Genomic DNA, 16,287 nt, shown 5'->3' on the forward strand with positions numbered 1-16,287 from the left:
ACCAAAACTAGCAAAAATGCCTACTTAAGGGAGAAACAGCCATGAAATGCTGGTTTAGTGAAGCTTGTTAAATTAGCAACCTGTTGTGTCTGATATTGTAAGGCTATTAGAAGGCTTCCCACTTGACTGTGGTACGTTGGGTTTGTTAATGCATGCTTCAGCCCTGTGATTACTTTTCCAAGCATTTTTAACATGTGAATTTATTCTTTATTTTACTGTGGCCAGGGATAATTCCCTGAAAAGAGAAGAGAGGGTACCGTCAGGTAAGGTGTTCAGCATTTAAAAATCATCTTTTAGCCACAGCCATCATGTAATGGTATCAGTAAAATGTCAGTGTATTTTTATACTTAGAGAAGGAAATAATCATGAGATCTTAGATACCTCAGTGAGGTTACGGTTGCCAAATGCAGGCACTTTAGCAGACTCTCTGCCTTCAGAACCTCTTCTTCTTGAGTCAAGTAAACCACTGATCTGTCTTATTTCTGGACGTAGCCCACATTTGTGGTAAATTATTCTTTGGTTATATTCTCATGTGCCTGAAAGTTTCTACCTAGGAATTGAAATTTGTTCTTTTATTTCAGGAAGTTGTCTAGCTAGGTTTACAGCAAATGGTCTGTGGCAATCCTTAATGCTAATCTTTCACACACTTCAGAACATTAGGTTAAAGGGAGGACAAATACTGAACTTGCTCATGTAATTGATATGTTCCTCTTTTCACTTCCCAAGGTTTTACTTGTAAAAGAGAGGATATGGCCATTATGCACACCTTTTCTACAACTTCTGGTAACCTTGCTCATGAACAGGCAGCACAAGTGTGTGTTGTGCCAACAGGTCTGCATGCGAGCCTTGTCCTTCAGGACAGGACTCAGAGGTGAAGTTAGTGTTCCTAGTGTTTCTCAGACTTCCCAAGTACACACTGACTTTGGACCATCTTTTCAAGAGTACCATGGTTTAGGATGCCTCATTTCTGAGCTATCAAGTTGAGGTACATAGGGGTTTATTTTTTGGACCAAAGGAGTCCTCAGTCACCAGCAATTGGTGGCTTCCCAGCAGAAATTCAGGCTCAAGTGAACCCAGCTTGAAGGCATGTAGAATGGGTGGTGCTTTTGAAAATGCTGGCTTCCATATTGCTTTTCTTCCTGCAAATTACTGCAAGTATTAATATCCCTCATCAGGGCCGATAGTCCTTCTAGTTTCTTTGAGCTGTTTCTGATATGCAAGGTGATGGAAAGTGTCAAACCTCATCAAATTTAAATTAAGCACAAACTGCATTTTCTTACTTGGTTAATATAGCCTATTTGTTAAGTTCAAAGGTGCTCTTCCGACTCTTTGGGCATGTGCCTGAGTTATTAAGTGAGGATATGCCTAGAAGTAGGGAATAGGAAACAAGCATATAAACATGGGGAGGCATTGATTCATCTTCATTTGTAAAATCAACTCTTTAACAAGTATATTTTATAACAGTGACTTTTGGGACCGAGTCCATCTGGGATGGATAACTTTTATGTAACATTTGGGGTCTAAATTAAGAGCTGAATTCTGCCTTTGGCTGCCCCACTAAGTAAGAGAGCTGAGAAGCACAGATGGTAGAAAAGCTTAGTGCAAAGTAGTGACCTTACATGCAGTATGATTGCCCAGCCAACAATTCTGCTCTTTGCCCTAGAAGATACTGCTAATGTAGGAGACTGAACACTGAGGTAGCTCTTAGTAGCTAGAAAATAGCTAATGGGCTATTTCTTGTGTTAGCATATGCATGTGTTATCCTCAGCAGCAAAAGCAGCTGCTGATACAGTATGCTATCAGTTGGTGCTGGAAAGAGGAGCAAGGAGCATCTCGTGGCACCAGGCTGCCTGGTACCAGTGATTGTGCTCTTTAGGAACTGGGGTCCCCAGTGTCTCTATTCTTTGCTGACTGGGGCAGGACACAGGGACAGGATGGTCCCTAACACTTCAATGACAACAATTGTTTTAAAAACTTCTGTGCAGAATTGGGCCCATCCTCCTTTTGCTGGTTGGATTTCATTTTGAAAACTAGGGAGCAAGCGTACCTTCTGCTGGAGAAAGGCCTTCCAGTCCAAACAGTGTCCAAAGCTGGCAACTGAGTGCCTTTGCATGGTAGATCTTCACCAAACAGGGACAAAAGGGAAGGAATACGTGACCTTCCAACCTTAAGCTCTGCATGCCATGTGGCTGGTGGGAGGCATTAGCAAGGCTCCACTGTTCATTGTTGTGGGTGTCTTTATGAACAGTAGTGACAGAGAGCCAGCGGGCTAGCAGTAAATAGAGATACACATCAAAATCCACATTAACACTTCTCCACTCCAGTGACACCAGAAAAGATATTGGAAGCGACTGTTTTTCAAAAGTTATGTGTTGAATGCGGTCTGCTAAGCAGAGGTATTTAGGGCCATGGTGACATAATATATCCCATTGAGTAAGCAGTATTTGCAGGGGACTGTGTACAAGCCAGCTATATGTGTGTTCTAGCCCTACTTAAAATAAACCTACACATACTATCACTTTCTTATTCTGGGAACCATCTAAATGGAACGACGACTGCAGCGACTACATATCAGTATATGCTGCACATAGACTGATTACTCCCACTCTTGTCATGGCCATTTCTACTCAGCAGTTGCCAGTGTTGTGGAGAGGCATAACTCCTGATATTTTGGAGAATGCAGGAACCAGGTAGTCAATGTTTGCTTTGCACCATCACTGTGTCAACCTAGGTGATGGGTTTCCAGCGGTGTGTGTGCGTGTAGAAGCAATACATGCGCATAGAGGCAACTAGGTTAGAATTCCTTGCTGCTGTGGAAGAGGAGGGTGTATTTATTGACTGAGGGGCCCCTGAGCCATAATCCAAGGCTCATTGAAGTCAGTGGGAATCTCTCTGACGGTGTTACAGTTGTAGTGGTACAATACTAGAGATGGCAAAGCAGCAGTGAAAAATATGCATGATGTTCACTCAGCAAAGGCTACAAAACTAATGCCTACCTCCCCTCTCCCAGTCTCCCCATTCTTTTCCACACAAGTGTGCTGGATAAGCTGGTAAAGATGAAAAAAATAAATACTTTGGTATAATGATGCTGAGTCATTAACCATGTGATGGAAACAATTCATCCAGTTATCACCAGCCAGCTCCACCTCCAGCCTCCCAGTAGCTGGGGGCTGCTGAAGTGCTGCTCTCCTCCTTCAAGCCTTTTGTGTTACAAGTCCCTCTGTCCACATGCAGGAGCGGCCACTCTGGTATATAACTCATACCCTGGGCACTGCATTAACTACGATAATACTTTCTTCTCAGACCCTTTCGTATCTAACAGTTGGGGAATTCTGAAATAAGTAGAGTGAGGAAGGAGAAAGATTAGCTTCCAATTTTTTCTCTTTTATATATTTAAATTAATATCTGAAAACTAACTTCAAAAGGGACCTCAGCTCAGCCTCTACAATTGTAAGTCTCAATTTTCACATGTATTTCTGTGTGTGCACCATCCTGGATATAGGTACGTACATGCTGCAGATGCTAGTTTGCATATAGAAAAGCTATTTGTGCAGTTTAGGACGTGCAGGAGAAGCTTTTATATATGCAAACCAACATTTAAATTTTGAAATGTGTTATTAAGTGGTAGTTTATCACACATTTTTTGCCTGCCTTCCTTCCTTCCAAAAGACTTTATGCATATGATTGAAATACTGTGCGAGTGGCTAGTTGGAATAGGATTTTCTGACTCTTCAGTAATTTATATTTACTTCTATCTAACAATGAAAATTGCTTACAGTGCACAGCTTTTAGCCTACTATGGATTAAAGTGCATTTTGAAATCTCCCCAGATTCCTGGCACATTTATTACAACAACTCAAAAATATAGAGCATTTGGGATCTTTAATCTTCACATTCCTGTAATAAGAAAAGTTGTATAATCTATCTCTGAAGGACAAATCCTTACGAAAATATTGCGACTATATACTGATAGTAGGCTTTCTTTGTATTAAATCTCTCATCCATATTCGGTGAGGAAAAGCCTCTCATTTTCTCGTATTATACGATTTGTTTGTTTATTTGTTGAAAAGCACCCATGAAAACTCAGCAGCCTGTTTCTGAAGGTCCACTTTCCCCCTCCACCCCCCTTTTCCCCCTATGCTGCTGGCTTCCTGTGCTGGCACAGCTTGTGGGTGGGCAATGATGGGATCAGAGCAGCACCTGCTGGAACGGCATGCCACCTGGGAGAGGGAGAGAGGCGAAGCCCAGGGGGTGGACGAGAAGGTGGAAAGGCAGGGTTAAAGTATGGTGCATTGTGCTTCCTATGCTTCCCTATTTGGTGTACTTAGCATGGTCCTGGAAGGAGCAATCTTTCTTTGGCAGAGGTCTTATGGGTCATTTCCATCTCTAACTTCTAGTGCTAAAGTTAATGGCATAAAGTTTTATGACTTCTCTTCCAGTTCACCTCTAATAACTTGGCCTCTGTACATTGCAGCTGCAGATAAAATATATACATGAAGGAAAATTCCACTGAACATATTGTTTTTCACTTTCTCCTTGTTCCCAAACACCACTCTCACAGCATGCAATGCCAAGTTACATATTATATATTAGTCCTTCTTCTGTTCCTGGGTCCTGTACAGAAACCTGCTTGTCTTCTGTAAGAGCAGCTGAAGAGCAAGAAACAAATGGATCATTCTTTCATGTGCAGTCCAGATAGCAAACAGCTGAGCTGGTCTGTTGACAAAGATCTAGTATTAGAAAGCATACAATTTTCTGGAAAGGTGCGTTGTTCAGCGATCATCTGTCTAAGGAGTGAGTTTTGGATGTGACACAACATGAAACAGTCTAGCTGTTACTTGGATTCTTTCAGAGTACAGACATTGTGTATTGCCTGCTGAATTTGAGAAACCAAAGAGAATCTCTTTAAACTGGAACACCCTACTATGGATAACAAGCAGTAATTGTTGGTCACATTACAGAAAAAACTGGGATTGAACCTATCAGAACTTCAACAGGTTCAGTTCAAAACTTGAAACTCATTTGCTGTGTGATATCTATATTTTTATTTTTATCTATAGATATAGATAGACCTGTTGCTATCCTTGCCAAATGAAAGGATAGACAGTCCTACTAATAGGTAAGTCCTACTAATTTTCTTGAAAGGTAATAAGTTAGAGATTTTGGACTCGGATATCTATAAGAAATGATGCTGCAAAATGTTTTCATATGTTAGCTGTATCATTTTTGTCTCTTTTTTTGAGGTTGTGGTCCTGAGAGAGGTTTCTGTGGTTTTATTCAAAGTATGTAAGAAATAGCTGATCCTCCATTTTTACATGTTCAGATATTCTTGCTTGCAGTGTTTTCTTCCAAGGTTTTTGCTTTGTTACTTCACCATGAATAAAAAACCAGACCCAACAAGCTAGAGCTTTTTTCCTCTTATAGATGAGACAGAGTCGTTTACTGTACTACAGTGAGTTAACGCTCTTCAAATTCACTGATGGCAATGGGATTGCTAAGGTGCCATTAAGGGCATAAGAGGGCCAACAAACATTGTGACTCAAAATGGTGCATGTGCTATTAAAATACCCTGGGGCTGATCCTCAGAACCCATGCTTTTTTCAGGTCTGGAGGTCAGAGTATGCTTTCATTTCTTGGTGGAGCAACTTTCCTGCAAAAGTCATTGAGACAAAAATATGGAAGCCCCGATTCCTACTTCAGGCCTTTTTTCATGGTAGAATCCTAATTAAAAATTCAGATTAATTGAAAGTTTCATGTTCACAAATGCAGAACTGGCCTGTAATTGTCACTAAGACAGACTTGTACTGTTCTGCCACTTCATTCACTGAGGAACTTGCAGCATATTGCGCTGAAGACTTACTACAAGGTTCATTATATTTTTGAAAGCCACCAAGTTCTTAATGTAGATTTGTTTGAATATACCCATGATTTAAATGCAGTAGATCCATGCACTGATTTTGTTTGCTGGAAATTGTATATATAGCTGAATATATTTACCACGCAGATAAGTTGTATTGCTTGCTATAAATAATTTCACAGAATCCCACATTTTACTTAAATTTAAAAAATATACTAAAAAGCAAGACAGCAGATTACTTGTTTAGTATTTGTGTTCACTATATTGTATTCTGTGAAAAAAATCAGTAAACTTCTATCAGTTCCTTGTCTTAAGAGAACTTAAATTATACTTTTAGTGGAATCGGACAGGTAAAAACAAAGTGATACCAAAACTGTGTTGTATACTCTTGCTTACATAAAGAGTTTCAATGGGATATTTTAGTAAACAATTAATTTTTTTGGAAGAAAGAAATTAATCTGGGTGATCACGACAGTTCATTCCAAATCAATCTACCCTAGCAGCAGAAAGAACATTGGCTTACTCTCCTTTTTTGCATTAGTATTTCTGTATTGTGAAGATTTCCTATACTGTAGTTTTCTCCCAGTGTGGTTCTGTGCCATATCCACCAAGATGATTTAGCATTTGTAAAACTTTACTTTCTGGTGATCATTTTTTCCCACCTGAACACTTTTTCCTAGCTCATTGACTGTCTTCTCTTCTTGATTAATGTGACAGATGAAAACAAACAAAAACCTGAACAATTTTGGTTTTGTAAGATCTGGGTGAGTTATCTTGGCAGAGCTGAATCTGCCAGGAGGAGGAGAAGGGAAGAGCAAGTGGTTTAGAAATCTGTCAGGAGTCTTAGTTATTAAAGGTCAGGGATAATCCTGGTCTATCACCAGATAGCATCCCTGTGGTCTGTACATTTTATTAGGCACCTACAACCGCAAGACCTTAGGACCAAACACCAGTTTTGTACCCAGAAAAACCTTTATGTTAGAGATGATCTTCAGCTAAGTGTGTTTGCCATGGTTATGCTTTTCCTTGTGTGACTTGACAAGTGCAGAAAGATCAAAGTTAGACAAGGACAAAGCCCCACTCTCTGCTCTTGATTGTGCTGTGTGAGATTAATGATGCAGAGGTAAGTGGGTGAGTCAGATTGTTTCTGTGTTCATTGGGAGGAAGTGGAATGGTTTCTAAACTGAAGCCTGGAGAAAGCATTTCTTGCAACTTGCAGAATCTGGAGTGATTCTTCCATACTACCTTGCTAAATGAAGGGGCAGAGCTTTAAACACTGGCAGAAGCTGGTAGACTTGCTAGCCTCTTACAAAGTTTTTCACGTCCCACCTGTTGGTCCTGCCTGATTTCAGACTGAGCTGTTCAATGCTTCCTTAGCCAGCTGCTAACCTTCCGTAAGCTACCTATCATTTTTCTGTGACACAGGTGACTGTGTTTGTTGATGCAAGAAGAGCCAAGTGACTCTCAAAATCATTCCAGTGCAGTGTGTATTAGGCTGCCTCACAACTTCTTCAGAACTTGGATTTTTCTCTTGTGAGAAAAATCATATGATCCTTTATATGAAAAATAAAGGAAGATTCAGACATGGATGTACAGTTTTATTCCAAAACCCAAAATCTTCCAGATCCTGGGGGATTTCAGACAAATGTTCTGGCTTTTACTTTCAGTTCGGAAGTCTCATTATTGTGTGCATGTTTTGAAGCATTATCAAAAAGACATTTTGCTACTGAATTCCCATCCAGACAGAAATACAAATTACCAGATATTTCATAATAGTTTTAGAAAGGCTGTTACTATTAAATTCTTAAAACCTACATAAAATCCCAGGTGATCTCATTTCCAGGTAGATGATATGGGTAATGATGAACACCTGTAAGCAGCCTGACCTTTGTAAAGGATAGTATATTTGAACAAATATTAATTGTAGAAATTGAGTAACAACTGCATTAGTCATCTGTAAAAACTGAACTTGAAGCTTCTGGTTGTAATAGTCATCGACTGCAGGTTGCACATGCATGAATAACTATTATCCAAAAGATTTAAAATTCTGTAACTGAAATTATTCACGTTGCACTGAATAGCTTTCATAGTATAATATTGCTAGGACTAAATTCCTTTGTAGTATGAATCCAGTGAGCTCTGTTCACTGATGTTAATACTGGGAAAAATATGGGATCCTGTTTGTTATGGACAATTCTAAATTGTTGCTCCATAATAAAGAAACCAAGACTAATAGCAAGGCCTTTTTTCCTCACAGCAATCTTTCTCTGGCTAGCAGCATGAGAGGGAAACAGAGAAGGTGCCTGACGAATACTCTTTGTGTCATGCCAAGAGAGAATTCCTTAATCTTGTGGAATGAATGATGTGGGATATATAGCACTTCTCAAAGTGGGAGTAAAGCATGTCACAGCTAGCTTACTCGCCAGGCAGGCAGCCTGGGGAGGGGTAGATTTGCCTCCTTGCCTGCTAAACATACTTGGCATAAACTGACCATTTCTCACAAATATTCCTCTCTCTTCTCAACAGATTCTCACCTGCTCTTTCCCCTGCACCTTTGAAAAAACATAGTATAAGTTATGTTTAAGTCTTAACTATTTCTTGTTTATTGAGTATTTCTAGTATCTCCACAGAGACCCACAGAAGCTATTTTTTTCATGGGGATTTCTCAGACAAAAATACTTGTGCATGTTCTGGATAATACATGTGCACCAAAATTAGACTTGCTCTGCAAGGTCGTGTAGTTGGTCTACAAATGCACAGTAAATCCAAAACATCCCTGTTGCATCAGAAATCCTGCACAGATGATAATCAGCTTTACAATATATGCATAATAGCTCTCAAGCTTCTTGGAAGAATCAGCCTCACTGTACATGAAGCATAGAGGTGATCTGCCAGTGTGCAATAGGTGAGCCCATGATAATGAGACCTCTATCAGCCATGCCCAAAGTCAAATTCCAGTCAGACTGTCTGATACCTGAAAATTCTGAAGAAACATACGAAATCTGTGTTTTCTGCCCAGGCAGAATTTTTGAATGGAAAAAGAATAAACGTCCAGGGAAACCTGGGTATATGGTAACCTGGTACAGAAGTTATTTTCTCCGTAAGAGAGGCAGAGACAGAAACATCCTGTTTAGAAGCTGGCTAAACATTCTTTGCTTTAATTAACTAGAGTTTGGGAAGAGAAAAATCTGAAGCAATGATGCAGGGCTTCCCCTGGGAATCAGGAGACAGGTGGGCTCCACTGAAACAAAGGAGTATTGTATTTGTTTGTTTATTTTTTGCTTTTCTTATATATTTACAAGATTATGAGCATACATATACATGTCAGTGCTATTAATAGCAATACAATAGCATGGGCTTTGCATGTGTGATTTATAAGGGTGATGGGATCAAACCTCATGACTTCTTTAATCTGGGTTAGGGATTCCTCTGAGAAAATGTAGGCTTAAACTAAATTAAACAATTGGATCAGTTTAGATTTCCTTGCTCATGTTATTATATTTCCACAACACAATTTATTATCAGCAAATGCCCTCACAGAGAACATGGCAAACAGCTGTAAAGCTAGGGAGTGGCATTATGCATGTAGGAGGCATCATTTTAATTGCACAGAATTACATTATCACTTTCATAGCACTAGAAGGATGCCTTAGCAATATGCACAGTCTATGGTCATTGCCAACATAAAATGCAACCTCCATACAAGTTTTGTCAAAAGGAAGTCTTACTGTTGAAATCAGTACTGTTACAGTAGGACAGCAGTGCAAGAAGATGGGTGGTACTGGTGTCAACACCAGAAAGACCTAGGTTTTACTCCCATTCATGTTATACACGTTTTGTGCAGCTTGATGCGTGTCATTTCCCCCTCTTTGTACCTTTGCTGTTTCTCACACCATTTTCTTGGCTTGACTATTCAGAACAGCAGGCCCCCAGGACAAAGACAAGGACTGTTGCCTCCCAAATGTTTGCAAAGCAATGCAACAAAAACAGTCTTTCAGGTTCATGACAAAACCTTTCAGTCCTCTCATAAAGGAGAAATGCTAGTATGTGGTTGTCTCCCAGGTGATGGGATTTCAAGCTCCTTTTGCCAGAAATGCACATGATGTAGTAGATTAGTTTTTGGTTTTGTTTTGGTGGTTTTTTGGGGTTTTTTTTGCATAAGTTACCAATGAAGGCTTAATATCTGTTTTTCACCTGTAACAGGAAACCACTGCAGCTGTAATTCAGCCATTCTGGCAAAGCCTATTTCTATTTACAATTGTAGAAGGTAGGAAGAGACCTCAAGAAATTATCTAGGGGTCAGAAATATTTGAAAGTTTGCATATTAGATCTGATATATTTTTCTCTGCTTTGAGGTTGCATGGGCTGGAAAGAACTTACTGGGAGCCGAGAGATGCTTTATCTAATGACGACACTCTCACGATGCTATGACTACATGCCATGCTACATATGCCTTTCAAACACGTATCTGCAAATTATCATGTACACTTGCCTCACAAGCTGTTGTCCTTGGGTCTAGCACCCCCCTTCTCAAACATGCCCAACAATACATAAATGATGCCTTTTTCAGCTGTGTTTAAAACCATCAGTGCTGAAGACTCAGTGACCTCCACTGGCATCAAGGCTTTCTTAGCCACCTACCTAGGAAGCTTTTCCTTACATATGTAGCAGAAACTGTAACTCTAGATACTATTTAAGCTCCCTGCTCCCCTCTAAGCATTGAGAGTTACCTACTGCCTTTCACCGAGCAACTACCTTTTACATATTTGAAGACTGTTATCATGTTTCTTCTCAGTCCTCTTTTCTCTAGATTAAACAAATAGTTCTTTCAGATTCCCTCCAAGGTCAGTTTTTAAAGAATTTTTGTACTTTTTGTTGCTCTCAGGACTTTCCCTAATTGTCCATTTGCCCCTTGAGTTTAGTGACCAAAGTGAATCAGTCCATTTTCCAGTTTGAGACCTCACCAGTGCTGAGTAGGAGTGGAAAAATTATTTCACATCTTTCACCTAGCCGATTTCAGCACAATACTTGGTTTTCCAAAGCAAGTATGGCATTGTTAATTCTTAGCTTGAACTCTTCCAAAATCCCCAAGGCATTTTTGTGCAGGTCTTTTGCCTTGCTGGCTGCTTTCCATTTGGGGGTTTATTCTTACTTAAGTGTAATAGTTTACACTTAACTAATAAAATAGTTTCTTAAAGCACCAAATCCTATTGTTTTCAGACCATTTCTTCAACTGAGCAAGATACTAATCCTGCCAAGGTGCTTATAGATCTTTCTCTACAAATTTGGTAGCCATGCTTGATATGCCGTCTTCCAAAACACAATGAAAACAGTGAATGGTATGAGTCCCAGGAAGGGCATCTGTGGAACTGCTTTCTGTAATTCTTCCACTTCAACAGTGAACGGACAATAATTCCTCTTCTAGTATTTTTTTTTTTCAAGCAGCTATGAGTTCACCTTACAATAGTTCCGTTTTAGCTCGCTTACAAGAAATCACAAGAGACGGTGTTGAAAGGCTTGTTCAAGTCGAGATATGTAATATCTATTGTCCACAAGACCTGCTACTTGTCAGAGGAGGAAATTAGCTTGGTTCAGCATGATTTGTTCCTGGCAAATCTTTCTTGGCCTCTACTTATCATTTCATTATTTCCCATACACAAAAGAAAACTTTGTTTAATTATTTGTTTCAATATATTTCCAGCAATTCAAGTTAGGCTGTTTTCTCTGCCTATATTCCTCAAGCTGCTTTTCTTCTTTTTTAAAAATGCATACTGCAATCACCTGTCACTGGTCTTCTGTTCCCCAGGTGCTGTGGGTAAGGGTCCCTCATGGCTCTAGGATTGCTTCAGCCAGTTTCCCATGTGGTCTCAGTTGGTTTCTGTCAGGTCTGGCTGATTTGAAAATAACTTACTTACTGAAGTAGTCTGTTATGTTCTTTCTGTTATTTGGCCTTAGACATTAAGTCAACTGATAATAGTTTATTATTTCTGCTGAGGAGTGAGAGGAAAAAGACATTAATCACTTTGACGTTTTCTGTGTCACCTCTTACTAGCTTTCCATCCCTGTTGAAGGGTAGATCATTTTTTGGCCATTGTCTTGCTCCATCTTCTAACACATAGAAATGCTTTCTTGTTACTCTCTCTTTCCTTTGCTAATTATATTGAATTTTTTGCCTTGTGATTTCTGATTTTATTCTTACAGGCTCCTTTTATGCTTTTATTCTTGTCCTTAGTTTGCTGTAGCGTGTGGTCACATTGGAGGGCTAATGAGCCACTTAGATTTAAACAAGTTGCTACCTGTAAGCTGGGGCACAGAAACCAATGGTGTGCCTGCTGTGGCTCTGCAGCTTTCTTTCCAGGGTCCTTCTCTACCTGCTCATGCATTTATAGATGTTTCCTCGTCATCTTGTATTCCCCATAAACTACCATTTGTTACAATTACTTCTGGACTCATATTACTGATCTGCCAACCTCCTAGTTTAAAGCCTTAGACAATTGAACCTTCTCTTCCCACTTTTTTCCCTAGACTCCATTGGCACTCAGCAGTTCTTGAAAACTCACCTGAGCCCTCCTGGTGACTCCACCTTCCCAACCACACGTTAATTTCCAGTGTGCCAGAGCCAGGGCCTTTGCCTGGAAGAACTGGAGCCTGTCAGAGCCCCCGCCCCCTCCACTGTCACTCCCAGCACCACGCAGCTGTATTTGACTTGCCCATGGTCTTACCTGGCAGAACCATTAACACACATTCAAAGAAGCAGTAGAGCTTCTCTGTGAGAGGGCCAGGTGAGGTACAGCAACCTTAGCGTATCATCTTGAATTTAGGGTTTTGGTGGGCAGGACACCTCCTTGGGTATCAGACTGAACAGCAGAAAGATGCCTCTTCCTCTCCTTTCCATAGAAAAGAATCACCAGCCATAAATACATTTTGTTACCTCTTGGGTGTGATTGCTTTGGGATGGGCTTGGGTTAGAATTATCTGTAGTTTAAGGTTTTGTAGATTCTGTTTACTTGGTTTGACACAGTTAATATTTCAAGTGAACATTTCAAGAAGTTGATAGGCTCTTCATTCAGAGCACTTTATATGTCTAGCACCAACTGAGTTCAGTTTCATCTGTGATCATTCAGCACTTCTGCAAATTAGACCACAAAATGTCAATTCAGATACCCAGAAACTAGGAGAATGAAATCTGTGGCCACCTGCAAGAAGCGTGGTTTAACTGATTTATCCAGCATCATACAAGAACTATGTGGCAAAGGAGGGACTGAATCCATTCCTAAGGCAGAGTTCAGCTGTTTTAACCAAGAGCTTATCCTTTTTCACATGATCCTGTTCTGTCATTTACTGCACATCTTCCATTTGCTGAAACAAATGTGGAAAAAGTCCTGTAGACAGCAGTCTCCTCCACTATGTAGTCCTGACACAGCTCCAGAGCAGCTCCACCCTGAAAAATAAATGTGGCTGAGATCCCACGGAAAGAAAAGTATGCAATTATATACTTTGCATATGCATATCCAAAGGAGAGGAAGGAGAAAATAACACTCCTCATTATGTAGTATTGATTTTGCAACCTAATCCTCATTTAAAGCAGATTTTATATGTGCAATTATCTAGCTTTTAAAAAAGCAAACAGTAAAAAAAATAATAATATCAAAACCCCTTCCATTGTGCAGCATCATGTTGTTGTAAATGTCATTAGGGCTGAAGCCTTTAGCTTTACCGCAGAGCTCTGACACTCTGAGCTAACAGGAAAACTGGTAAGAGCGGTGGGTTGTCATCCATGTGCGGACAGGAGGAATATCAGACAAATTTACTTTGTTGTGGGATTCACAGGTATTTGCTGACAGAGGAGGACTGGTGGCAGAGGGTGAGTGGGTGTGGGGAATCCAGAGAGATGCACTTTTATTAGGTCTGAAGTACATGATTCTTCCTGTTTACTTCCAGCACAGCCCATTCAGCTTCCTACTATTTTTCCTTCTCCTAGTCTTCTTCAAAACTGCCTTTTCTCCATCCTAGTCTCTTTCTATCCAGCCTTACTTCTTCCTTTCCTCTTACCCTCTCTTTTACATCTTCTCGTAAAGATGATGTAAAAACTCTAGTCCCAGTTTGAGAGCACCACATCACAGTCTGCTCCACATTCCACTTGTCCCTGCTCTGGTCTGTGGCCCATGCTCTACCCTGACAGTACGTACCACTTTTCCTTCATTTCTCAGCTCTTGTTTCCTTTCAACCCTTCCTCCAGGGCAACCCTGCCCGTGTGTCCAACAGCCAGATACTTGAGGGGCCTATGTACAAGCTTACAACAGCCCCACCTATCAATACTATGTCCTTCACTTCAGCTTCGCTCACTCATCTGCTTCCTTGAGACCAGATGACTTCTGGTATTTCACTGTTATGATGCAGCTCCACCAGTCAACTCTTTGGAGTATGCCTGGAGCACAATCACTGCCATGACTGCAGAGCCATGAAGGTATTCCCATGCAGGCTTTGTATTCCCTAGTTCATCTGCTGTTATCTCAAATGTATAGTGCTCAGCTACAAACCTTACTGAGAAGGTGAGTAAATACTAGGGCAAACAGGCACGTATCTGTATCTGCATCTTTATCCCTGTCTGTAGTTTATAGACAAAGAGCAGTACAAGCAAACAAAACCACACTTGGCAGCGCAACTGCTCTTTCCACAGGCAATTCCTGTTTTCTGCTAACACCTCTGAGTATCTGTCCTGATCTGAAGTTCAAGACAGCCAAGATCCTAGTCCTAAACCTGTGTTAACTTCTGATTTTAGTTTGATATTGTGCAATGTATCACAGCTAGAAATTAAAGCTTTTATTAAAAGGAGAGAATTGGCTTTTCTGTGGTACAGAGTACTTGTTTGAAAACTAGGTATATTCCATTAGAAGAAAGAGATCACCAAAGCACAACATAGTTGTGCTTAGAGAGGCTATTAATGGCAATTTTGAGGTTTTAAAAGTGCAGTATTTTTTCTGTCATTTCCCCACTTAATCCTGCCATGCTGGGCTAACTTCTTTGTCAGAAGTCTATGAGATATTGCATGACATTTTTTAATTCCCTAAAATATTTGCAACAGCTTTTTCACAGAATAGGTTCTGTATTTACATATACAGATAGAATGCATGAGGACATATTTTTATCTTGTGCTTTATTAGAAAGTGATATTATTCATTAGTGCTCCCTGTGCTGCTCTCTGGCATAGGGATGGATGTGAAAGACACCAAGATGCAGAGAGGACAGTTTGCCTTTGTAGCATGCCTAGCCTCCAGCATGAAAAAGTCATGACCCGAGTCTCTCAAAAGTCAAAAGTTTACACTTGTTACTTAAAAATAAAATAAAATAATGTCTATTAGGAGAGCTTGTGTTTCCTCGCAGAGTGTTTAGGGCATGGGCACTGCATGTTTTTCAGACCTTCCTCTATAATCGTGTGCTTTAAAATATTAAATGAGAGTTTCCTATGGTGTTTGGATACTTGTGGTTAGCACTTTGAGGGAAAAACAAACTTGTGAGACTTGAGGTAGCTCATACCTGGTGGACACACTACATCAGTAGTCAAAGTCAGAAAGCATTAGGAACTCCTGTCCCACAAAGATACGGGACATAGCAGGTGTATGCAGTGGTCAGCCCATGAGTGAGTGTGCAAAACTATGTGTAGGCATGATGCACAAGACCAGATGTCCATACGTGCATAGCATTACAGACATGGATAGATATATAGATAGACAGTCACTATACCTGTGTTGCTAATACACATGAGAGACCCTCAGGCATACAGATCTCATGCTCAAGTATTTCTGCATGTGTGAGCAAATCCCAGGCACAGATGTGAGTGGACTCAGGTTAGTCTTATGTTTGTGGGGCCCTGAGACCCAGCATTTAAGTACAGGTGTGGGTGGGATTCACAGAAAAGGGAAGGAGAGTTTGTTGGCCACATGCAGATGTGTATTTGTGGGGCTTGCATGTGGACTGTAGTTAGAAACGAGTATGAATGGTGAATATAAATATATCCCAACTGAGAATCAAATATTGGCATTTGAAAGCAGCACTAGATATTTCAGCATATAGACTTGGGGATTTGCATAAAGTTCTGCATGCGAGAGAGAAAGACTTCAGGAACAGGGGCTGGATGAATACATTTCCTTTTTTCTGGCAGAGGAGCATTTTAAGCAGGTAAAGCATTGGTAGAGCGGCAGGGCGTAGGGGTTTCATGTTGTGGGAAGATAACAGAATGGCTCAGGCGTGACTGTGCCACCACTGGCAGGGCGCACTAGCAGGGTGGGAATGGCTGTCTGATCGTGTGTGTGCGGCAGGGAGGTATTCCTGTCTCCACTGGGGACCATCACTTACTATTTGGATTTCCTCTGGAACTGACTGGGCGCCTGTTCAGAACAAGGAAGAAGCTCAGGCCAGGCAACACCATA

At 40.5% G+C, this 16,287-nt stretch overlaps 1 long non-coding RNA gene across 1 annotated transcript; it reads right to left on the reverse strand.

Annotated features, from left to right (window-relative positions):
• Positions 1–9,112: 9,112 nt before the first annotated feature.
• LOC129735460 (uncharacterized) lies at positions 9,113–14,820 on the reverse strand. Its single transcript, XR_008731117.1, has 2 exons — positions 12,580–14,820; positions 9,113–11,847 (listed from the first exon to the last, which is right to left on the reverse strand). It is a non-coding gene; the product is annotated as an uncharacterized LOC129735460 (long non-coding RNA).
• Positions 14,821–16,287: the final 1,467 nt, after the last annotated feature.

This window comes from Falco cherrug, chromosome 2, assembly GCF_023634085.1.
Source record: "Falco cherrug isolate bFalChe1 chromosome 2, bFalChe1.pri, whole genome shotgun sequence".
Classification (NCBI taxonomy): Eukaryota; Metazoa; Chordata; class Aves; order Falconiformes; family Falconidae; genus Falco; species Falco cherrug.